Source organism: Triplophysa rosa, linkage group LG5, assembly GCF_024868665.1.
Source record: "Triplophysa rosa linkage group LG5, Trosa_1v2, whole genome shotgun sequence".
Lineage (NCBI taxonomy): Eukaryota > Metazoa > Chordata > Actinopteri > Cypriniformes > Nemacheilidae > Triplophysa > Triplophysa rosa.
In genome coordinates, this window is record NC_079894.1 from 26,543,438 (window position 1) to 26,570,578 (window position 27,141).

At 39.4% G+C, this 27,141-nt stretch overlaps 1 long non-coding RNA gene across 1 annotated transcript; it reads left to right on the forward strand.

The window, feature by feature from the left end:
• Positions 1-18,428: 18,428 nt before the first annotated feature.
• LOC130555079 (uncharacterized) lies at positions 18,429-21,290 on the forward strand. Its single transcript, XR_008963059.1, has 4 exons — positions 18,429-18,491; positions 19,391-19,559; positions 19,800-19,930; positions 21,026-21,290. It is a non-coding gene; the product is annotated as an uncharacterized LOC130555079 (long non-coding RNA).
• Positions 21,291-27,141: the final 5,851 nt, after the last annotated feature.

A 27,141-nucleotide genomic window follows, 5' to 3' on the forward strand; every position in this document is an offset into this window, starting at 1 on the left:
CGAAAAGACAACATGACCAAGTAGAAATTCCACCCTGGTATACCATAGACTATAGCAAAGAATATGAATGTGTTTTCAAATCCACAGGGGTTAGAGATGTGGGACAATTTAAAGGAAAATGCAGTGTCATTTGTAATCTAGATACAAAGCCATTTTGAAATGTTGATGATTCTATGGATTTCCCACCCAGTCGGGCATCAGGAATAAGAAGAGGAGAAAAAATACGTCCAGCTGAAACTTGTGAAAATCAAACTATATCATTACCCGTAGCGGATCTGTATGAGGATCAAACTAAAGCAATAGCTGACTATTTTTGGATTTGTGGAAAAAGAAAGCTATTATCTTCCTTACCCCCCGGATGGAGAGGGAAATGTACTAGAGTAAGATTAATACAAGAAATCAAAATAATAGAATGGGATTCAGAATCCACAAGGGAAAATAATAACACAATCAATCACAGAGCTAAGAGAAGTTATATACCAGATCCTAAAGTATATATAGACTCCATAGGTCAGCCCAGAGGTATACCAGATCAGTTCAAACTACGAGATGAAGTTAAATCAGGTTTTGAATCTATTTTCATTTGGATTTCACAAAATAAAAATACAGAATGGATAAATTATATATACTACAATCAACAAAGATTCATTAACTATACCAACGAAGCTTTAATTTCTTTAGGAGAACAATTAGATGCAACCAGTAAAATGACATGGCAAAATAGACTAGCTCTTAATTGGATGTTAGCGGACAAAGGAGGTGTGTGCGTCTTATTTGGAAACCAATGTTGCACATATATCCCTAACAATACAGCACCAGAAGGAACATTTACAAAAGCTATGACCAAACTCAAAGAATTACAAATAGAATTGGCAACTAATGCTGGAAACGAGGAAAAATTATGGGATTGGTTTAATTTAAAGTTAGGATCATGGAGAGTATGGTTAGCCAAATTAGGAATACTTTTGGGAGTGACAATTGGCATGGGAGGATTATTATTTTGCTGTGCATTACCTTTATTAAAATCACTAATTATCAAAGCCACTGTTAAACAAATGGAAATGTTAAGATATTATGATGACGAGAAAAGAAATCTAACTCACCAAGAATGTCATCAAGATATGCTTTACAAAACAGTATTGAAGTTGCAAAGGGCAGATGAAATTACAAATACCTCCAATGAATATTTGGAATGAACACGAAACACATGAATTAGTAAAATAATCTTCGCATTATGTATGTTTTGTTTTGTTTTCATATAATGCATATTTTGTTTACAATGCATATTTTATTTGTTTTCAATTATGCATATTTTAGTTTAATGCATATTTTATTATCTTCATATTACTTAGTATTCATTCTAACTCTTATTTTTAATATTTACTCTCATTTTATTTTTTGTGTTTATATTTACTCCAATTTTATTTTATTTTGTTTTTACTCTTCTTTTATTTCATTGTTAAATACTGTATATTCTACATAACTGTGATAACCACAGGCAAGCACAGAACCAATTGCACGCACATGCTTTGAACAAGTTTATTCTTAACTATAATCTTTTGTTGTTATCAGGATCTTTTACTTTCTCTTTGTCAATGGTAGAGAAAGAGGTTTGGTTCTGATACACTTCAGAGAAATTTTGCATAAATGGTTATTGGTTATTGGCCCGCCGAGTCGCCTGGATAAAGACTTAGGTTTTGAAGCAGTGCAGAGAGCGGCAGTCGGCCCGGCCATTAATAACATCTTAGAGGAGGGGGTACATAGAGCCTTACCGAAAAACTCATAAATCCCAGAAAGACTTTATTTGGCAGCTTTTCCTCATCAAAATGAATCATCACAGAGAGGCTGTCTCCCCTTCCATTATTCCTACTGCATTTTAGTCTTTCCACATCAATCACTGCAGCTCCCGTAATACCTCTCTTAATCTTTTCAACTGTTACCTCTGTGGGGATCCCTGTTATTACTCCTTTAACCCATTTATTTTCTTCTTGAACTGAACAAATCACACTTTGTCCCATGATCGACCTAACTCCTAGAGCCTTTTTTTGTTGCCTACTATCCTTACAATATATAAGCAATCTACCATCTCTCAACTTCTTAACACTTTCAACCAGTCCTATCACTTCCTTCATTGTTTTTGATAACTTAAAAAACTGAAATCCTTTTTCTGACTCTTCTTGAAGCACCCCTTCTTAAGCCAGAGATAATCACAGGTAATACTCCACACCTGTCCCTCTCCTTCCTCCTAAAGGAGAGATCAAACCGACACTCCCATCTAGTGGACAAAAACACACATAACACTTGAACCGTAACATAATGCTGTCACCGTTTTAAAAATTATGATCACATGCTGATGTATTATGCCAGGGTTTATCAAACCCCTGGTGGTTTGTGAAGGAAATGACAGGGGGTTTGATACTTCGCCCAAAAATGAAAATGCTGTCATCATTTACTCACCTTTGAGTTGGTCCAAATCTGTATAAATGTCTTTGTTCTGATGAACACAGAGAAAGATATTTGGAAGAATGCTTATAACCAGACAGATTTTGCCCCCCATTGAATGCCATAGTAGGAAATAATACAATGTGCCCTAGAACTGTCTGCTGTCCTACATTCTTCAAAATGTCTTCTTTTGTGTTCAACAGAAAAAAAATGATAAAGTAATTTTTCCTACTATGGCAGTCAAAGGGGAGCAAAATCTGTCTGGTTATAAGCATTACTCCAAATATCTTTCTCTGTGTTCACCAGAACAAAGAAATGGCGATGGAGAAAATTACATTAGAGTAACTATTACAATGTAATTAAATTACATTTCATGCAATGTTGCTGTGTGTGAATGTAAGCAGTCTGCCAAGTTAGAAAGCAGAAAGTGAACGAATAACAAAGTTATTGGCTGGGGAAAAAGTAATCGACTCTGAATAACGCGAACGAGTCGTCTGTCATTCTAATTTCAGTTCCGCGTCATATTTGAATCACTCTGTGTAATGCCCGCCTATGTTCCATTTGCGACACAGCGATGCTGTATGCCTTGGGTCTTCAACTACTTTTCTTTGAGGGCCAGATTCCAAAAGTATAAATAGGATGTGGGCCAGTTTTTTTACCATATTCTCATTTCTTCTGTTATTTTGTTTTTCTGTTATTTGTTGCGTTTTGTTCCTTTTATACTGTTTTTGTTGCTGTTACTTATGGGCCATGATTAAAACATGCACACAAATATTGCATCCAGTATTTGTGCCTTTTCATGATATTAAATTAAAAGGGATATTGTCTTTTTAACTGTATTTTATATTCCTTAATGCGTTACTTTACCCNAAAAATTGCTACTAATTTTCTCACCCACAGTCCTCCAGTACATTGAGATGTGGGTGGCATTGTTTTTTCAAGAAGATATTTATGAAGATATTTGGTTGAATTAATTAAAGTTAAATCAATAAAAGTAAAAAACGCAAATACATTCAACACAAAAGTAATCCCTGCCCCTTGTGACGTTAAATTCGCGTCTTATAAAGCGAGTCAATTGATCTGTGCAAGAAACTGAACGCTATTATCACATCTTCGGGTGAATTCCGATCGCATTCATGTGCCCCACGCACTTATAGGGCACTTTGTATAGTGCGAGTTCTGGGGGAGATGAACAGCTGTTTTTCATAAATATAGCCGTTATACATAATGAATGCAGTAATAAAAACAACACCGTTTTCCCCTTATCTGAGACGCCGTTCACGTGGTGTACCCTTCCTACAGTTAGCCTACTTTCAAGGGCACAAAACGCGTTTTAGCACACGACCTATCGCGTGCGCAAACCGATTGCCTGTGGCTGTGCAATGCATTGCTGATTATAACATTGTAAATAACATTAAGTTTCTTGGACTGACCGATCAAATCGCTTTATAAGACGTAAAAAATTATGAGCCGCAGGAATTACTTTCGTTTTGAATGTAGCAGCGTTTTGGACTTTTAAAGATGTGGCGTCTCAGGAGGATGTGCATTTAAAGCACACCGTTCTTAAAGTCTCTCCACTTATTTGAAATGTTAAGGCGGGCCAGGTCAAGATGATTGACGGGCAGCCAGTTGACTAGCCCTGCTGTACGCGGTAGACCAATCATAGCAGACTAGACCATCTAACCAATCAAATCAGAATAGGCTGTCAGAAAGGAGGGGATTGGACAGATGAATCGCAGAGTCAGTCAAGAATAACTGCCTATTATTAGAAAATGAAAGTGTTTTTACACCGTGTATGTACGTAAACTTGTGGTTGGACACTCCATAAACCAAAGACCTTAAAAATCACAAAACATTTACTCTTTAATGGTTATAATAGTAATTGTGTTGGTTTTAATGGAAACTATAATGATCATCACTATAATGATCATCACTAGTATGTGTGGCGGGCAGAGAAACGAGACAGGCACAGAATTGCGGTGTTAGGCCCCTGAGGGTGATTTCTTACAAGATATGCATGTGAAAACAGTGGGGAGAGCTGTGGGGGAGTTAGCTCTGTCTGTTCCAGTTGTGAATGCTCCGGGGATGTGAGTGCACTGGTGCTCCATGGGTTGTGGAGGATTCCTGCCAATCGTTAGCCGCTGGTCTCTAGAAGGTGAAACCAGCAACACGTTAGTTATGCAACTAGCGGAAAACAAGCTCACCCTTCCTTCTTTCTCTGCCATTTATATGGGGTGAGTTTGATGGGGAGCAGGTGCCAACGATCGGCAGGTGTGGTGGCTTGATTGCGCCGTTTCCTTGGCGACGCTGATTTGCCATTGGCCTGCTCGCCACATATGTGACAGATTCTACTGGTGGGATGTTATCTGGCAGATGGGAACCTACAGAACACCATTAAATCTATTAGAAAAATGGTTTTAATGGAAAAAGCTTATGGTTCATAATGATATTTTAATGGAAACCATTAGAATTTCTGTGATGTTTTCTATTGTGTTATTCAGCAGGGTATACATTCATTCATTACGCATTCATTTAAGTTTGTACCTGGGACAAATTGCTAGGCCCACGGCTGGGCTGATGGATTCCCGGAATGTAGTATCCTGTTTGGCTATTTTTGGGCCAGTGACCTGGTGGATCTCGTCAAATTCCTTTCGTGACAAACAAAAATACTAACAGAAGTCTTCCTCATTAGGGTGCATCTCTTGCACTAAATGGAAAACTGGATTATAAAGTAATATTATTTTTATAATATTATAAATACTATTAAAAGTAATGAGTGTTGATCAGTGTTACTGATAAAGTTTAGCAAAAAATATTAATCATTCTCACCTCGCACCCATTGATCTGTTTTGACTACATTGGAATACATCACATCCGATCAGAGTGTCACATACGGTGTCGCTTTCAAAGCTCAAATCGTATCCAAAAATTCTGCACCCCACGCAATAACACATGCAAATTTCATTCGCCAATTTTCATTGGCCTTTTCTAAATACTCAGAAGATGATAGGTTCTCAAGACAAACCCCATTCTGTCGGTTCGACACAACGTCTCGTTCCCTCCATCAGGGAACCGAGGTTACATCCGTAACTAAGACGATTTCAGTGGTTTGTTAAAAATATTTACCATCACGATTAGCCAAATGTTATGGAGTTTGTTATTTTTTAGCGTTAATGCACATAAGTGTAGGGTGACGCTCTCGTGTTTGACTCAGCGTGCTGTTAGCGAGTCGATAACTCTCTTGATGCCGGCTGTAATTATTACACTCCATTGAACCTGGAAAACACATTGAATATCCCCCTGGAGACACAAGAGCTTGAGCTTCAACACACAGCCAATAAAAACTCACACACACTGGCATGTAAAGACCTTCACACACATTCACAATCTCACATGCAGTTGGTTGAGAAGTTGTGTTGAGATTAAGACATCCGTTTAATAAAACAGAGAGAGAGAGAGAGAGAGAGAGAGAGAGAGAGAGAGAGAACTAAACATAGCTCAAACACAGATTTTCTTTCTAATTTAAAAAAAAAAGAACGTTTACGTTATAATCTTTAATCAGTTGTCTTGATACGTAAGAAAATAAACATTGCTTCCTGTAAGAAACCTGAGATCTCTGTATTATCTCAATTAATTTTCCTAGACCTCAATGAGATTAAATGGAGAGCAAATGGAATCTTTTGCCTAATTTCCATCTGCATCTCAGATATTTCTCCTGAGAAAAAGAGTCAGAAATCTCACAAATGTGTCTGTCATTAGAGTGTGAAAAGAGATGTCAAGAGTGTGTCAAACTGAGCTCAGATTTGTCAAGTCAAGTCAATATTATGGAAGATCTCAATATCAAACATTTCTCGTCAAAGTTATCCAAATCCAGATAATTTTACCTCTACAATCTACATTCATTTTACACCTCCATGCCTTCCTGTGTTTCAATTATTATACTACTATAGTCTCATTTGGTTCTGTTTTTATTTTTCAAACAATTTTAAGAGAAACATCTGAGACCATGTTGATACATAAATAAAACACAACCAAGAACTCCATCTAATCTCCTGAGCTGTGATGAATGCACGACATCTAAGCAACATTTTTCCTCTGGGTTGTTTGTGTTTATGTGATAAATCAGACGGTCTGTCACATTTTCGTTGTATTGTTATTAAATCATGAGAGGCTGCCAGAGGAGAGACATGAAAGCAACATGATTGTGACAAACACAGGCGCAATGTTCTCACCCCTCTGACATCACGGAGCGGATGCGAGGGGCTTCAAAGGACATGTCAGCGTACGAGCGAGTGACGGCGGTTTACAAAGCGTGAGGACTCAATCAAGCGTGTCAATTTGATTCATCAGTGACATGAGGAGAAAGAAAAAATAAGTAGACTCAAATTGACTTCTGCTGCTTTTCGTGTGCTTTTGATATGAATGTTAGAACATTCTTCTTTTTCAGAGAGAAAGAGAGAGAGCAAAACATTGCAGCACACAGATTTACTTTCTTAATACAATAAATGTTATTTGAAAAAAGGAAAGTGGATTGACGTACGTATGTGAAAATGTTTCAGGTACCTAAAACACTAATGTTTAATTCTTTAATACCAAACACAAATCCTTGATTCAGTCTCAATTGCTCGAGATTTTAACAGCTGTCTTGACGTATGAGAAAATAAACATTTTTGAGAAAGAAAAAATCACAGATCTCTGTAATATATCAATTACTGTATTTCTCCTGTACTGTACATCAATGACATGAAATAGAGAGTAAATAGAAACTCTCAGATATTTCTCCTGAGAAAAAGAGCCAACAATCCCACAAATGTTTCTATTGGTTATATTGGTTTCACAAGAGACCTCAACAATGTCTCAAACTGAGCTCAGATTTGTCAAGTCTGCAATCAAAAGTCAGTTATTGAAAATCTCAATATGAACGCAAATATTTCTTATCAAATTTTCCCAAATCCCAGATTCTAAAAAAAGATTTCACAGGAAATATTCAACTGAAGATTTCAATCTTCATTGTACAGTGAATAGTTGTAGGTTATAGTGCTTTTCATAAAAATGTTTTTTTTTCAGAGCTAACGTAAATACACTACAGTATAATAGAAGAAAACACTTCTTAAAATATGAAAAACACTTTGGGAGCAACCAAGTTTATGGATCTATTTCACAAGGTGGTTAGATTGTATGAATTACCCCAATTCCATACTAGCTGTCCATTCTAAATATTATGCAAACAAATTGTAACAAATTATTTAAAACAAATCATAATCCAAACAGACATGAGCTAAAGTATATTAAAAATGAGAAAAATCTTGTTTGATCATACGGGTCGCTGAAATGTGATGATCTCAATATCTGCTGTCCCTGCAACTGTCAGTCAAACCTTCCACCTTCCCATTTTATCATTGCCAGGAAATGTTCGTCCGGCTTCAAAACAAACCACTCCACAGAGACTGAAATGCTATCGGTCACGGAAGCACTGTGGCTAGCCAAGGCGGAATCTAAATCCTCTGTCCTGATTCTGCTGGCATTATCTGCAGGGTTCGACACTGTCAATCACCAGATACTGCTAGCAACTAGTCATCACTAGGAATCTCAGGCGTTCCTCTCCGCTGGTTCAAATCCTACCTCTCTGGCAGATCCTTCAGGGTGTCATGGCGGGGCCCGCTGTCCACTGCTCACCACGTGATCACTGGTGTCTCCCAGGGATCGGTGCTTGGACCACTCCTTTACTCCATCTACACGACATCCTTGGGACCCATCATATGAAGAAGACATCTCAGCTTGAAAGAGCATCACCTCCAGCTGAACCCCGACAACTACTTGTATTTCCGGCACACCCCATGGTGCAACATGATTTCACCATCCAACTTGGCAATACCACAATTACTCCTTCCAAAACAGCCAGGAATCTCGGAGTCATATTCGATGACCAGCGGCCCTTCAATGACCACATTGCTAAGACAACGCGATCATGCCGATTTGCCTTATTCAACATTAGAAAGGTTAGACCCTATCTCACTGAGCATGCAGCACAACTCCTTGTCCAGGCCCTGGTAATCTTAAGGTTGGTCTACTGCAATGCTATCCTTGCTGGTCTTCCTGCAAAGGCTATCAAACCACTCCAGCTGGTTCAGAACGCAGCAGCACGCCTCGTCTTCCAACAGCCCAAAAGGGCTCATGTGACTTCCCTTTTCATCTCTCTCCACTGGCTACCGGTTGAAGCCCGTATCAGATTCAAGTAACTAATGCTTGCCTACAGGACTATCACTGGATCTGCACTGACATACTTTCACACCCTCCTACACACCTACACCCCATCAAGAACCCTGCGTTCAGCAAACGAGCGGCGTCTTGTACTGCCTTCTCAAAAGGGCAGTAAATTGCTTTCCCGCTCATTCTCATTCACAACTCCTTCCTGGTGGAACATTCTTCCTAACTCGGTCCGGTCAACCACATCTCTCACAACATTCAAAAAACTACTTAAAACCCATCTCTTCTGTGAATACTTGACAGACAAATAAAAAAAATATTAATTATTATGTAATATTGCCCCTGTATGAAATATCACTTTATTGCTCCCTGAACTCTCTGTAAGGCGCTTTGGATAAAAGCGTCTGCTAGATGACTAAAAACTACATAAATGACTCAATTTAAGCCTTGAATCCCATTCAACATGCTGATAAAACTAGTTAATAAATAAATAAATGTTCCTGATGCACATCCCTGGCTGTAAGGCATGTTCTTGATCAGCAGGACGTACAGAACAGTGCTCTTTAAACAGTTGTATAGCTGCAGATAAAAGCCCTGTTGTTTTTCTGATGCAGTGTATTACAAAGCTTTATTGAGAGTGCGACAGCCGGCGAGCAGAAACGAAGAGTTAAATGAACAGATGCACAGAATAGAGAGATGCAGTTTCATTAAACTCATCTGATGATAGCACACAATAAAGACTTCTACAAATTCTACCTGCATCTGTAAATGTTAGGCCGACATGCTTTAGTCTTCCAAGTACGTAGACACGAACAAATGATACGGTTATGGTTTGTTTTTGCAGAACCGTTTTGTGAACAGATGTGACACATCCCGTTTAATGGGTAAGTTATTTGTGAGGCATGAAAAAGTTGAAATGAATTGTTGCTATTTGAGAGCAGTTGACCTGAAATTGATACTGACCTGAGTTGATACTAAAATAATAGTATTTTGTATTTCAAATGGATGTATTTGAAACACTGCCCATCCATGCAGTCTAATAAGGCGGTTGATTGGCAAAAAGTATTTTAGTTTGAAAATACAAAAATACTAAGATTAAACACATTTAAATATAACATGACATGCACCTTAGTACGAAACATTGGTGAAAACATAATTCGGATGCATTGTCTAATACCACCGCTATATTTTCCTCTTTGGTTGAGCTGAGCTCCCGCGTCTCTCCCTGTACTGTAGCCTGCCTGTCAGACACTCCTTCACCACACTTTAGAGAATGGGTCCGGTCCTGGTGTTGCCAGGTATTCATCTGAGTATGAATACACATTAAGAATCTCATCAATTAACATTTATCCTTAGAATATAAACAAACATTTTGGCGGCCGCAGTACATTATGAAAGTAGCCCAAAAACCCGCAACGGCTCCATAATTTTTCCTGCAACTGCATTTTCAAAATAGCCCAATTGTGCAGAAAAAACGCGACCCTGGCAACACTGGCGCTAGGGCTTACAGCGCACCGGGCGGGGTCAATAGCCTCGGACCTCGAGCTCAGAGGCTGAAATCATGCCGCTTTACAATACAAAATACAAAGTTCCACCAGCCAGAGGGAGATGAATGACACCACACGCGTCTATTCACAAACAGGAAATAGAACTTGCGGGATTTTTGATTTGTTAATGTGGCGAAAAGTTTGTTGTAACGCAAGCGTTACTGAACATGTACCGAGTAAAATATTATTGAAAATTGATTAGTAATGCCTTACACTACTGCGTTACAGCAAAAAGTAATACGTTGCTGTAATACAATACATTTTGTAACGCATTACTCCCAACACTGTGCGTTGAACACCCAGTTCTGATAATGCTAGAGTTACAACTATGGCAGTTGAGAAGGCCACTCTTTGTGCTCTTTTTGAATAATTTTCGGAGCCTGGTGAAACCGGTATAAATATGTATTAATACTGCAAAATACTCTTGATACTCACTGCCCTTGCCATCCAGAATAAAAGAGAACATCTCATTTTTATATAAAGCACTTAATTACCATTGTGTATGAAATTTGGTATATAAATAAACTTGCCTTGCAATGAAGCTAAAAATATAAACAACAATATGCCATATTTTTTACTACAAAACTCTTACGACAAACATGTCTTCTAATATCGTCAATTGTTGCGTATACGTCGTACTCATGACCAGAAGGTTGCCGGTTCGATTCCCAGGGCCGGCGGGTAACAACTGAGGTGCCCTTGAGCAAGGCACCTTACCCCTACTTGCTCCCCGGGCGCTGTAGTGATAGCTGCCCACTGCTCCGGGGGTACGTGTGTTCACTACTCTCTGGATGGGTTAAATGCAGAGGTCACATTTCGTTGCCATGTGCAATGACAATAAATTGAATCTAAATCTAAATCTAAAAAAAAAAAAAATCTAATACCGCGTGGGTTATATACTGTACATGTTGCTGCTGATTGGGCTGACATTTTTGACACACCCACCAAACAAGAGAAAACGTATCACAAACCCCGTTGCACACCGTTTACAGAAAACATGTCGTTCACCCGGAAACTGTAGCAAAACATTGCGCACGGTTTGAGCTTGAACATGCCCCTGATGCATAAGGAATACTTTTCTGGAAACACTTCAGCATGTTCGAAGTCGTCATCTGATCGTCTTCTGTGAGACGTGCGTGTCGCGTTCTTTAACGGTCCGCCTGGAAACAACAAGGAAGCCGTCTGATCGAAGAAGTAAGCTGTCGTGTTTACATCGGTGGCAATAAAAACGTTAAATTCTTCAAAGTATGCCAGGTTAACGGCATAAACTCATAAACGTTGTTGCTGTTAACTTTTTGATGTGACTTTTCGTGATTGGCTGCCTTACCTGTCAGTCAGGCCTCTTGGGCGGGCCTTAGCCAATGAAAGCGGCCAAACTTCCCAGACCTTCAGTATGAAGGCTAAGCGAGACTACATTTTGATATTTCCACTTGCTTCTTACAATGACATTGCTTTTTTCACGATGTATTCAATCCCACAATCCACATCAAGAGCGTGATGCTTGTCAACCATAAAAATATGTTAAAAACTCTCACTTACCATCCGTCTTTCTCGCTGTATGCTAAAGAACGGGACACAGTCAATGGAGGCCCTTGTTCTTTGGTTAACAACGTTCTTCATAATATCTTCTTTTGTGTTCTAAAGAAAAAAAATCAAACAATCTTGGAATAACTGGAAAAAATGATGACAGAATTTTAATTTTGGTCTTCTATATTTGCAATAATCTTACCTGTCTAATCTATACATCATATTTAATTTATCCACACGAATATACACCCTACATCACATTCTAAGTACTATCTTATCAATTCCTCTGTAGGTTCTACTGTATTATTTCTGATTTTCTGAAAGCATTTTCACATTTTCTGAACATCAGCACAGTTTATATGATACTGTAGTTGATTTACCAGAAGCAGATTCACATTTCCATTCCTCCTCTGAGCACTATTAGCATGATTATTCATAACTCAAGCTGAAAAATAAATATCCACTGAAAGTCAGGTGGTGGTGGTGGTGTGGTAGGGCGGGGGTTTACAGGCAATGATGTCAAATGCTAATTAAACACGAAGGTTTGTGACTACCACTAAATGGCTTGTGTGTCTTCAATACGAGCATGTAAAACAGAGTCACACATCTCACAAAGAAAAAACCAAATCCGTCCCCTGACTGATGATTTAAGAATTTTAGTTTTATAGACAGAAGATGGTAATACAGGGAAGTATTGCACGGTTTATCTGTGCATCTTAAAAATTAAGTTATAGTAGAACAAATGTATTATACACAAATGTAGTATAATGCAATGTAAGTCGCTTTGGATAAAAGCAACAACATTTTTTAAATGTTGCATAGAAACCGTCCTAAATTTTATTTTACGATAATTTTTTAAAGTGCGTACGTGTGATTCATATAACGAACGTATCCACAGAAAACGTGTGCACGCCTCTCTTTCAGATGTGAAATCTATACATCGCAAATGATCTTGAAATCACACGCAGCTGAAGAGTTTCAAATCTCTAATATAAAAGAGGACCTGTCAACGTCCAAATACTATACATGAGGCAGGAATGACTTATATTTCCATTTTCCATTTAATCACTTTTCCTCGTCAAAGATTGTTTTTATAAATATGAACGCAGCCTTTGATTTTTGCGTATGCAAGGATTTGGTCGTAGAGTGTGCGTACGCAAAAATCAAAGACAGCGTTCATACTTTATAAATGAGGCCCGGGCTCACTTCAGTAAAGTCACACCTTTCATTTCCAACATTTACTTTAAATTAGAAATGCACCAAAATAATATCTGATATATCCTGTCAAGAGGACAGGGAAATGCAATGAATTTGGGCTCTGTACATAGAAAATGCTAAGAAACACCAGTTTGATGTTCAATAGTCAATAGTCATTATATGAATCAATAACATTTAGAAAGTTTAGAAATATTAATTTAATCTTTGGTATCGGCAGATATCACTCTGAATAATTGGCTATCGGTGGAGAAATTTAGTACCTGTGCATTTCTAATTTAAATGGGCAATTCTGTCATCATCCACCCACCTCACAGCTCAGTTATGTTTCAAGTCCCCGAAAATAGAGAGAAAGTATCTGACATGGAAAATATAGCTCATGCAATTTGGTTTTGGGAGAATTTGATGAGAAATGTTTGAGTTCATATTGAGATCTCTGATGTCTGAAACTTGCTAAATATTGGCCAATTTGATTACAATGTGAAATGTTTTCTAAAACTCTACAAAAGTCACATTTGAGATTACTGGAATGTTTAACTCGGGAAAATTTGGCAACAATTTTTTCTCTATTCAATCTGATTGCTTTCTCATAGAAACATTTTTCTGACATGTTCAGAAACTGTATCTCTTATCTCGAAATATTAAGGACAGATGTGACATAAGCAGATGTCAGAAGGATGTTTGGGTAATGATTTAGACAGACATGTGCTTGTTGACTCATTTGGTTGATTCATCGCTCTGTAAGTGAATTCAGTGCAGCACGCTCATTAAGCAGATACTTCTGTGCGCTTGAGCCACACGGAACATTTAGATTTTTCTAATACACTCTCTCACCATACAAAAAACATTCACAACAACAAACTCTAACGTCTGACTCAGAAAAACAGTGATGAGTGAGATGAATGCAGATATTGTGACTTGTGAGTTAAATGTTAAAATAGTTTTCTTAATAGTTTTTTTTTTCCATTGTGTGCTCCATCAAGAAGAGTACATCTACAGCTGGACTGTAGAGACTCACAAGCAGAGGATGAGCGACAAACAGACTTTTGATAGGAACATTAAACATAATTTCCTCTCCTGCTGTAGTTGGAAACGTCGAGATGGGAACTAATTCTCTGTGATTTGAGAGATGGTTTGTGTTCATTGGTGGGTTGTAGAAACAGAAGCGGGTCGTCTCCTGTTCTCATTAAAGCACAGCGTTGATAATTCACAGGTGTTTGCCTCCGTAGGTTGTCATGACGATGTGGAGAAATCCCATCTGAGTCTATGAATGTCAAGTTTTATTGGTTTTATCATTCCCTAGATATTTGAGTGTACATTTTAAAGATATAGAAGTCAAAACTAATCCGTCAGCACCTGACCGATTAGTTCTGACTTCTATATCTCTTTCTATTGCAAAAAATAAGAAAAGAAAGTAAAAAAAAACCTTAGCTTTGTATACTGTGGTAGGCTATATGAGAACAGTTTTACTGCGCTTATGCTTTTTGTTGTCCTTATGTTGTGCCAATTGCTTCCATTGTTTACCTCATTTGTAAGTCGCTTTGGATAAAAGCGTCTGCTAAATCACTAAATGTAAATGTAAAGATGTTTCCTTTGTTGACATATTAAAACAATATATTGGGATGCATCATAAGTGAAATTGACCCGAAGGGATTTTTTCTTTGTCAGCAAGAGAAACATATGTACATAAAAATATACAAGAAATTATTGAGTGCAGTTGTTAATACATACTGTTTTCACACAGAGTATAAAGTGTTCAACCTATAAATATAATTCTCAGAATGCACGGGGGATTTTCCCACCTACAATCCATGTCAACCTCATGTAAGAGCAAATGCTCTCAGTGTTAGAATGTGGATTAATAGACCCATGCAGAGCATTCAAAGCTTTTTTATTTGAGAAAATAAGACAATTTAATAATAAGTTGCTTTTGCCATTTATAAATGTCTGCTTACCAGGCGAGTTCGACTGCCGCTTCGGCGAGGTTGCAGCAGCGGTGATTTGGGGGTACCTATGGATGTCGCTCCGTCAGCTTCGGCTTCACGGACCACTAATACCACAGCACGCTCACCTGGCTCATCCCCGATGGGCGGCGGTGGACCGTCCCATAGCGGGCAGACTCGACAGAGGGATGAGGATGAACTCTCTGTCATAGCATCGGACAGCTACCTCAGAAGAGCTCAAGAAGAGGCCGCCGGCCAAGCATCAAGCACCCCCGGGCAAGCATCCATTCATGGCTGGATTCATGGTTTCTGCACAGGGACCTCGTGCTCCAGCACCTAGACCGTCTGGGCCTACGGGTCAACCGAGAAAAGAGCAAGCTCTCCGAAGTGCAAAGCTCCTCTTATCTCGGTATAGAACTAGACTCTGTCCGTATGTCAGCGCGTCTCACTAACGAGCGTGCGCAGTCGGTGCTGAACTGTCTGAAACTTGTCAGGCGGATTCCAGCGGTCCCGCTGAAACATTTTCAGAGGCTCCTGGGGCACATGGCGTCCTCGACAGGAGTAATCCCTCTCGGGTTGATGCACATGCGGCCGCTTCAGCACTGGCTTCAGAGTTCCCTGGACGGCGTGGCACACCAGCACCAGGCGCATTACGGTAACACCTCAGTGCCTTTGCACCCTCACCCCTTGGTCAAACCTGACCTTTCTTCGAGCGGGGGCTCCGCTCGGGCAGGTTTCGAGGTGCGTCGTGGTCACGACAGACGCCTCCCTGCAGGGGTTGGGTGCCGTGTGCAACGAGCACGCAGTATCGGGGCAGTGGATGGGTCCCCGGCAGTTGCTGGCTGTCCTTTTGGCACTGAGGAGGCTCCGGCCCCTCGTGCAGGACAAAAACCGGTCGGACAGGTGGCATACGCTCACGGCAGATGTCACGACTCACCCGACGCCTCCTCCTCTGGAGTCAGCAGGTGATTAAATCCCTGTGAGCCACTTTCATCCCGGGCGACCTCAACCAGACAGCCAATGCGCTCTCTCATCAGGGGATGCCCAGGGGAGAATGGCGACTCCATCCCCGTGCAGTCCGGCTCATCTGGGAGCGGTTCAACCAGGCGCAGGTGGACCTGTTTGCCTCCCTGAACTCCACCCATTGCCCGTTTTGGTACTCCCTGACCGAGGGACCCCTCGGCACGGATGCCTTAGCACACAGCTGGCCGTGGGACAAGCGGAAGTACGCCTTCCCCCCAGTGAGCCTCCTTGCACAGGTCCTTTGCAAGGTCAGGGAAGAGGGACATCAATAACTGCTAGTTGCACTTACTGGCCCAACCAGACTTGGTTCTCAGACCTGATGGCTCTGACGACAGTTTCCCCCTGGCTGATTCCCCTGACGAAGGACCTTCTATCGCAGGGGAAGGGCACGGTGTGGCACCCCAAGCCAGGCCTCTGGAATATCCATGTCTGGCCCCTGAACGGGACCAGGAGACCTTGAGTGGCTTGCCGCCGGTGGTCAGAGAGACCGTCCTGCAGGCTAGAGCCCTGCCATTAAGTGTTTATATGCTTATAAGTGGCGTCTTTTCTCGTCCTGATGTTGTTCCCACGGGGAGAACCCACGGAATTTCACCATCGGGTCAGCGTTGGCCTTCCTACAAGAGATACTCAAGAGTAACCTCTCCCCATCCACGTTGAAAGTGTATGTAGCCGCTATTGCCGCTCATCACGATCTCGTGGAGGGTAAGTTTCTCGGACAACATGACCTGGTCCTTGGGGCGCGAGAAGGGTGAATCCACCTCGACCTTCAGTCAGCCCCTTTCGAGCCCCTCAGAGACGCCACCCTCCCTCATCTAACAATGAAGACGGCACTTTTGATGGCGCTCGCTTCCATCAAGAGGGTGGGGGACCTCCAGGGATTCTCCGTGTCCCATGGGTGCTTAGAATTCGGGCCCGGTAGTTCTCACGTTATCCTGAGACACCGGCCAGGTTAGGTGCCCAAGGTTCCTACCACTCCCTTTCGGGACCAGGTGGTGAACCTGCAGGCGCTCCCCTCTGGGGAGGAAGACCCAACCTCCAACGTGTTGTGTCCAGTATGCGCACGCAGAGCCTTAGAAGCTCTGAGCAGCTCTTTGTCTGTTTTGGGGGACAGCACCAGGGAGGGCTGTCTCCAAACAGAGATTGGCGCACTGGATCGTGGATGCCATTACGTTGGCATACCAGTCCCAAGATCCCCCGTGCCCACTTACAGTGAGAGCCCACTCCACTCGGGGTATGGCCTCCTCATGGGCACTGGCTCAGGGCGCCTCTCTGGCAGACATATGTAGTGCTGCGGGTTGGGCTACGTCCAGTACCTTCGCAAGGTTTTACAACCTCCGTGTGGAACCAGTGTCAGCCTGTGTATTACATGCTGCCGGCATGTAAGGTCGGCAACTGGGTTGGGCGTACGCCTGCAAATGCGCCTTCTCCCCTCTCCAGGCGAGTCTAGCTCGCTATTTCAGCCTCCCTACTTCCCCCTTTAGGGTGAAGTACAGGCAGTCCATCCATCACTAAGCATTGGCAATTATGGTAACAAACTGGGCGGAGCGGTCTGTTGTAACCAAGTTCAGTATTGGTAGAGACACCCCTGCTCAGGTGGACCCCTATACTCGGACTGTTGCCCCATACGTAGTGACTCCCCTGCAGGGTCGTCCCGTATGATGAAATCCTCACTCTTGGTGAACCCGGCTGAAGGGTAATGTCTCGGTTACGACTGTTACCTCCGTTCCCTTATGGAGGGAACAAGACGTTGTGTCTTCATGCCACAAAGCTTCACCGACCCGCTGCAGCAACCGGGAGATGCCTATCAGGTTCCTCAGCCCAAAAGATGAGTGAATGGCCACCGCTATCTCCCTTTTATACCTGAATGCACGGGGCAGGGACTGGCGTGCGTGTGCCATTCGCCAAGCCCATTGGCGTTTTAAAATTCCTCTCGGAGATGATAGGTTCTCAAGATCAAACCCCAGTCTGTCTCTCAACACAACGTCTCGTTCCCTCCATCAGGGAACGAAGGTTACAGTTGTAACCGAGACGTTTTCAAGTATCTATACTTTATTAGTGTTTTTAGTTTGGAAATAAATTACTTTGTGAAGCATGTATCATACTTTATACTCCACTACGTTTCATAAATATATTCTTCATGTTTTATTTTACCCTTAATTTAACAGTTAAGCACATTATAAATCGAGTGCATTCTTACTTTTACTCAAGTAAAATCTCTAAGCAAAAATACTTGGGTATAAGAAATAAAGAACTAGATTATTAATGTACTTACAGTAAGTATTAAAGGTAAAATGTATGAAATGTCGCTTCATGATGTATAAGTAATTCATTTTTAAACTAACGTATAGATACTTGAAAAATGTACACTGTAACGAATTGCTGTAAAAACTACAGCGTTATTTTACAGAAACTGCCTGTTTTTTAAATAATACAGAATATTGCTGTAAAGTGCAATGCATTCTGGGGTCACGTGACGGATTAACTTAAATGTACAGAATATTGCTGTAAATTTCAAATCTACAATGGCGGGATCATCTTCAACAGTCGAGATTCGGGTAGTGCGCAAGATGAGTGATTCACACCTGTGGTAAGTGACTTATTACGTTTTTTTTTCATATTTGGTAACTATCATACTGGTATATAGAGGTATCTACATTCGCGGTTCATATTAGTAACCCCTTTCACGCATCCTCCATCCGCGGGGAACAAAGGAGTCTTGCGCGAGGTTTCAGCAGCGCAGTCGCGGTAAGATTTCAAACATTCTCCGTCGCTATAGCATCTGAGGACAAAAGTTTTTCATGTTATTTTGAGTTTTTGTCCACATTAGGAGCGAAGGCGGTATGTGACGAGGTACACTTCATTGTATTAGTAAGTTGACGGTTGTTTTTTTAATGTTGAACATCGCGCCCGCTGTAGTGTAGACACGGTAAAAGTTAGGCTACATGCTTCAACAGTTGGGATTGACGGGAATTTAGTGTTGAATACCACACTCTGTCGTGATTATTTTGTGGTGTAATTCAAATTTGCAAATGCAGTCATCCGTTAAATCGAGCGCCAAAATTAAAACGCGTTGCCAAAGTTTGCGGTCAACCGGTGTTCACGGAGGATAGCCCGGTAAAGTGATTAACGTACGTAACCAGCTAGATATACTGTATGTAACGGAGGCCAGCGGAGAGCTGTAGCAAAAGACGTTAGCGACACCCCCATCGTTAGGGCAGGGTTGTCTCCCAAATAGGACCGATCGCGGGTGCGAGTGAGACGGGTTACAAATACCAGTGTGATAATTTCTTGGCTTACATTTCTGTGTAAGTACGGTTCTAAGTGTACTCTGTGTAATTTGCTTAGAGTTTGTTTGTCTCTGGTTTTAACAACCGAGTGAGTCAGTCACTTATACTAAAATGTAGTTTAAATGTAAAAAGCTTAAAGATAAAAATTGTATAGTAAGTAACTATTAACTATTGTCACATGTGGTATTGTTTGTTTTAGGACACACTTTGACTGGTGGCCTCTGGATGCTGATTACTGAAGGTTAGGTTGTGTGTGATGGTGCTCAGCACAGCTTCATGTCTGGCCTTGCCACTCTGTTCATAGCATGTTACATATTCAATCTTGAGTACCAAGATGGGGCAGCGTGTATCTTGGAGTCCACTGAAAGGTAATGGTTGAACAACTTCCTTACCTGCATTTTATAGACATGCTAATGTTATATACCTGTTGTTAAGACATTTAAACCAAAATTTCTCAACGAGAGATGGATTTTTTTAGGGCAAATTATTAAGAAGTCTCCCCTATTAGTATTTAACACTAGCAAGCTGATGATTTAATTCATGTGTTTTAATATAATATATTCTATATATTTAATTTATAACATTTTGTTTTTCATGACACTTTGTAGATATTAATCCAGAGAGTGGAACAAGAAGCGTCATCTAAAATGACAGGATACAGAAGAAACAGGTTGCAGTGAACCTACATGTTGCCTCTCTTCTAAGCACAATGATGAATTTTCAGTGTAATTGATGAAAAGTAAGAAGCACGCATGCACGCACGCACGCACGCACACACACACAGATCTCATCGTTGAATTACGTCATTTTATTATTCTCTGTCTCTGACTGTATATGTTGTCCTCTGTTTTTCTCTGACTGTATACAGGTGCATCTCAAATTAGAATATCATGAACAAGTTCTTTTTCTTTTGTAATTTAGTTCCAAAAAGCAAACTTTCTTATATTCTACACTCACTATGCACAAAGTGAAATATTTAATAACGTTTTTTTAGTTTTTATTCTGGGGTCTACGACTTACAACAAAAAATAAATTTGAGTTGGGGTTCAGGTCAGATGAGTTGGCTGGCCAATAAAGCACAGTAATATCATGTTCAGCAAACCAGTTAGAAGTAGGTTTGGCACTGTGGACAGGTGCTAAGTCCTGCTGGAAAAGAAAAGTACTCCGAAATCTCGTGCTAGATGGCTGCATTGACTTTGGACTTGATAAAGCACAGTGGACCAACACCAGCAGATGACATGGCACCCAAAATCATCACAGACTGTGGAAACTACACTGGACTTCAAGCAACTTGGATTCTGTGCCTCTCCACTTTTACTCCAGACTGGGACCTTGATTTTCAAATTGAATGCAAAATTTACTTTGATCTGAAAAAAGAAAAGATCTTTGCACCACCAAGCAAGTCCAGTCCAGTTCTTTTTCTTTTTAGCCCAGGTTAGACGCTTCTGACGTTGTTTCTGGTTCAGAAGGAATTTTAGGAATGTGACAGCTGTTGCCTATTTACTTAAGACATCTACATATTTTGATAAACTGGATTTTTTTAGCTGCTAGTCGTAGCCATCAGAATTAAAACAAAAATCTTGAAATATTTCACTTAATGCTTTATTAATCTAGAATATAAGGAAGTTTCATTTTTGGAATTAAATTACAAATGAAAAATTACTTGTTCATATTCTAATTTTTTTAGATGCACCTGTATGTCATCCCTCTGCATCTGTGATCTTCATCTGTCTCTAAGGGAAAGATAAAATTATGAAGTAAAAATACAATTATATAAAATATAAATTGAATTGAATTGAATATCTAACATTATTCTCTTTATTCTTTTCCATAGTTCTAACTACTTGTTGTGCTCTGAAGGATCAAGATGTGGACCGTTTTACAGACTCACTTGGGCCTTGTTTTGCGATGTTGTTACATGATGGATATATTGGTTAACGTGTTGTTTAAACATGTATGCTTAAACATTCATTGTTTAAAGAGCCATGTTGGCTACTATGAAATTGTAACTGAATAAAAATATTTAATGTACAACAAGGTACAAAATTCGTCTGTAATGTATTTTTAAAGTTGTATCAATTTTAGGCATTTTTTTAAGATACAAGGATTTTGCAAACAATTATTTTAATGTATTTTATGAAGTAAAAGCTTAAGTTACATGTATTATACAACTCAGATGGATTCAATTTAAATTTTAACTAACAGTAACAATATGCAAAACATACTGGATATACAGTAATTTATGTATTTCTTCTAAATACAGTAAATTAAAATCAAGAAATTTGCTGTACAAAATACAGCATTATACTGTTGTTATTAAAAAGTACAGTTTTTTCCTGTATTCTGCGATTACAGTAAATGCCTGTAAATTAAATTACAGTACTGTTGCTGTAAAAATTACAGTAACTGGCTGGCAGCCCTGCTGCCAGTAGTTTACTGTAGATTTTACAGGATTTTTTTTACAGTGTAGTTAAATTGAGGAAAAACACTTAAGTACTAGTATCCACCTCACAGTTCTCTTATTTACGCAATAAAAGTGTCTGCCAAAAGTACAATTTTTCCAAAGTAAATACACTTTGATCAACTGAAAATAAAATAACCAAAGTACTTATCATGTTGCCATAGCAACAAGAAACATTTCCCAGTCTGCTTGCATTCTGCATAATTGTTTGTGAATGTAAATAATCAGCGTCGCGTATATACTGTAAGTATTTGTATGTATTTATGTTTGTGGCGCAGGACATAAAGTGGGTCATAAGCATCTGGCCCAACCCAACAGATCTGACCATAAAGGGTCTGGGGTTGAATTTATAACCTCAGCTAATAAACATCACAGTGCAGGGATTTGACCAGAGCGATGCAGGCATCATTTGAACTTTAATAAATAGCCGTTGAATACGCAGCACGCGGCTTATGTTGATTAGACTGTGATTGGTGCGAGGCGGCGTTTGGCTTCTTTATTCACCGTTTCATTCAATAATCAAAACTCACCTCACCAGCTTTCATCTACACAAAGATGTCTGAGCTGAGGGGAGGAAACCGTCCAATCACCCGTAACATATGGCCTCTCTGCAGTAAAAAATACAAAACATTTAGACTATATTATTGACCTTCTTTTCGGTTAACCAACAATGTATCCAGCTTTAGAAATTGTACAAGTGAAAATATCAGTGGCTTCAACAGCAGTGATTCATCCAGAAATTAAAATCATTAGGACTATTTACATGTCCGTCCAAATCCAAACCCGTGTGCTGATAATGTCCTTAAAGTTACATAGTGACTACGTTTGTCAAACTCTAAAGATTACAGAAACACTTTAATATATTGAACAATATGTCTATAGATATTTTAATGCGGATCCAAAACATCAGTTGTGACTCTGAAAGGAGAAACAAAGTATAGGCAAGAAACAATGTTAAATGCTTTTAATAATATGTAACGAATCAAACAATTTACTGATTTGGAATAGCTTACTGCATCTTTTGTTGTTGATATTAAAGTGTGTCCCTGGGTCCATTTAACCTAAACATTATTTTGTTGAAATTTCACAATTCGTTGAAATTTCTCTTGATGCTTAGATTAGTCACCAACATGGGTTACACTGAGATCAACAAATCTGTAAAAGGTAAAAGAAAATACAACTCAGACCACACGAAACTCAAATGAGCCTGAAGTAAGACTAAGAAAACATGATAAAAAGAGGCAGAATCATGACAGATGGCTCTTTTTAAGCACCATACTGGTTACCAAGAAAGCTATTTCTCGTGGTTAAATTGACTTTAGTACGTCATAAATCATCAAATGAATAAAAAGCTATGGAAATGTATGTTTCTGGGAATGTGTTTATATTACAAACCTGCAAACTTCTGTAACTTTTAAACTTTTAGTCATTGACAGACACATGTACACTCTAAAAAAGTACGCAACAGTTTGCATCAATATTTTTGAGTGAGTTGTGACAACTTCTAACAAAGTTAAGTTCATCCAACAAACTATAATGAGTTAGACAGATTACTTTTTCTCTTAAGTGAAACGTATTTTTAAGTAACACCGAAAATTTTGTTCATTACTGAAATTATTAAGTTGTTGCAATTAGTTTTTGAGTTTTATATCTCAATTTACACAATTCTCAATAACAATTCAACCCACGAGCTGATTTTGCCTCTAGCAGCTCCAGTGAGATGCCTTTTGAGTAAAACAGCATTTATGCTCTATCCTTCAGGACAATGGTCACCTCTTAAAACCAAACAAATGTATTTCCGCTTTTCAAACACCTGACACATGGAGTTTGAACTTGTTTACGTATGTCATGGTTTGAGAGGAGTCTTGAAATCCGGAACTCAATTGGTGTTGAAATATTAAAGGGATACATAGTTAAATGAAAATTCTGTCATCATTTAGCCCACCTTCCCTCAGATTGTTCCAAATCTGTGGAAGAATGTCAGTAACCAAACAGATCTGATCCCCCATTGACTCCCATTGTATTTATTTTCCCTACTATGGCAGTACATGGGAAATGAGATCTGTTTGGTTACTGGCATTCTTCCAAATATCTTCCTTTGTGTTTAGCAGAACAAAGACATTTGTAGAGGTTTGGAACAACCTGAGGATAAGTAAATGATTATTATTGGGCAAACTGTCCCTTTAAGCAAATTACTTTGAGTTACTGCAACTTAAATATTGTTGTAAACACATAAACAGGTTTTAGGTTAAAATTACACAATTTCACATTTAAAATTTTTAATAAAACCAAAAATGTACATTTTTGACTTGCACCAATGCATTAAATTAAGTTTTGCCAACAGATGCCATGACTTATTTTTTAAAGTGTGTGTTCGTTTAATAAAAAAAATAGCCAGAATCTGCTTCTGTCATGCATGCCTTTTCTAACTTTGTTTGCCACTTGTTTCTTTAAAAATGTGCTTGGTTTAATGTCATATCGCAGTTTCGATGCTCGTAAAGCGTAATCAGCTTTGAAACTCCTTTGCTTCGCCTGGGGAGGCTACTGAGACTACATTAGCTCAGGCAGTTAGGAATAACTCGCATCAGAAAGTGTTTACAGTGCACATTGTCAGGAGAGAAAGATCACAGCGCAGCTGCTTTATTACCACAACAAGCCTTGGAGGAAAAATTTATTTTATGGCCCGTATGATCGGATTAAATACGGCCTCTCACAGGACTGAACGTTTACCCCTAGCATCAAGAAACAATCGCTCTTCTGTTGCCATAGCAACACTTTCTTCTTGGTGGAGGAGAGCGTATTAACATTATACAGCTAATACCTACAGTGTACCTCCGACAGAACACTTGAGTGATTGATGATTTTTAGATTATTGTACACTATGGATTAAAAAAATATGTTTTTGTTTTATAAAAATGATCTTAGTCACAAAATAATGTTATGTCACTTCTTGGAAGATGAAGTCTTTAGGGGACCAGATTCTGTTAGTTTAAAAAAGATAAAACAAGGTTCAAGCATCTAGGCGTCTCTTATCCGTCCTTATGGACGGATAAGAGACGGACTCGATGATGGTGAGACTAGATCTCCGTGTGGAGTACCGACTCCCTGTGCATACAAAAATCTCAAAAACTTAGCAACAACCTAAAATATCTTAGCAATTGCATAGCAACAAACCATAAAACAATTCAGAAAACCATAGCAACTGCATGGCAACGCACTGGAAACCACCTGCAACATTGTGCCACCAGGTTTGTGACATTTGTAAGGTTTCTGGGTCCTTTTCTCAAGAGAAATATCTGAGACGCAGGAGATTTGAGCAAAAGTATCCATTTGCTCCCACTGCTTTATAAACAAAATAATAATTTTGTCTCATGGGAACCAAATAGGTTTTTTTTGTAATACATACTAAACTACAGAACAGACTTCATCTGAACTTAGTTCAGACTAAATTGGATTAATTTCGCCATCTGCACGTCTAGTATGTCCATCTAGAACCTCCTGTGAAATCTTTGGAGCAGATGCACGGCAGATGCCCGGAGCATACTGCTCACGCAGAACCCACCAACTGGATTCTGAAAATGTTCTGCACAGTTACCATGGAAACCCGCAGCCAAACCCAAAATCCATAACACAATATGGCTTTACTTTTCTCAGTTGTCTGTTATTCGGCAGAAAGACACTTGAAAGGTTGACAAACACAATGAGGCACAATCACTCAGTCATGCATAAAAGCTTAAATTAGCATAAATATCACTTACGTCTATGAGCAGCCATAAAGCGGAAGGATGCTGTTACTTTGAGAGCTCCAGTCACTCACATGCATCGTTGAAAGAAGTGGATGGAATTATTTGTCTTTGCAATATTATTGCCTTGGGTGATGCTTGATCATGATCCCGGTCTTTCAGATCTGTTTTGAAATTATCACAAAAATGCCAGATAATGAGTGAGTTATAAAAAATAGAATTGGAATTACGAAAATGACTTTATTTCTTAAAAAGTAGTTATGTAAAAAGAAAAAAAGCGTATGTACTTATTTTATGTAAAAAGAACCTTTAGATCTGCTTTCTTCAGGTCTAAAGGTCCGGCCACTGCACTGACTTGGTTTTGGCTCCATACGCTTGTACCCCTGAAGGGCGACTGCTTTTTTTTGCGTAGCACGCTTGAACAAATCAACTCTGAAAACTTTTGAGATGTTTATACATATTTTTCATCAGTTCGTGAATGCTTCTATAACTGTCTAGATTTCTTTATTTTTCACGAATCCACATGGGTCTCTTAAAGCACTGCGCTACTAATGGAACATCTGTTCTACGACTATTCATTTTGTATCTTGTGCTTCCCGCGGCTGTATTTGATTTATGGGAGTATTTCATCCAAATAAAAAAGAGCCATCGTGTAGTTTCAAACTCACATAATTTTCTTTCTTCCTTTGAAGGACGTTCACATTGTTTTTGTTTTTACAACAAAACCATACAGCGAGCGAAGGTTGTCTGAAAAGGTGCGCAATGAGTGATATGCCATCCAAATTTATAAAAGAAAGAACTGAATGTTATGAAACTGAAATATCATAGCTGAAATATCTAACTAGCAATACAATTCATCTGTCTGTGCATTTACCCGTATAGGAAACTCCATTAAATCTCCTGCGCTACAAAACAGCAACACATAAGTAACATTTTCTTCCGGGCAATGAAATTATGATTATAATTGTTTGTTGAAAGACATATTTTAAATACGTCTAGGTGCTCTTGTGTTGTGGTCATAGGGACACTGCACTGTCTGACTCATTCTAACTAATGTGTTTAATATGGTGTTACAGAAAACAATCTAGATGTTAGTGACTGACAGCCTCGGTCTTCAGGCAGACTCGATGATCATCAAAAATTTCTCTCTTATTATCCAGAAAAGAAGGAAAGTCTAAAAAGGTCTGAAATGACATGAGAGTGAGCAAATGGTGATGAATTTTCATTTTTGGGTGAACTATTCTTTTAAGTGGGTTGACATTTTTAACAGCACTTACGGAATTTTAAAAACACACTCTGCTACTTCACCATACAGTAAATTGCATCTTAAGACTGCATCTCTGCTGAGCAGATCTGCATGGACAATGTGTTTCTAATAATGATTTTCTTTCTTCTGCAGAACACAAAAGGAGATATTTTCAAGAATGTGTGTACTTTGTAACCAAACAACACTGACTCCCATTGACTTTCATTGTATGAACACAAAACCACTGAGACATTTCTCAAAATATCTTCTATTGTATTTCACAGACGAACAAGTCACATAAAGGTTTTAAAGGAATAGTCTGCCTTCGGAATTAAAATTCTGTGATTATTTACAAGCCCTTTTGTCATTTCAAACCTGTCCGACTTTCTTTCTTCTGCAGAACACAAAAGAAGATATTTTGAAGAATGTTGGCAACAGAAAACCGTTGGTCCCCAGTGACATGCATTGGTTTTTTGTCCATACAATAAAAGTGAATGTGG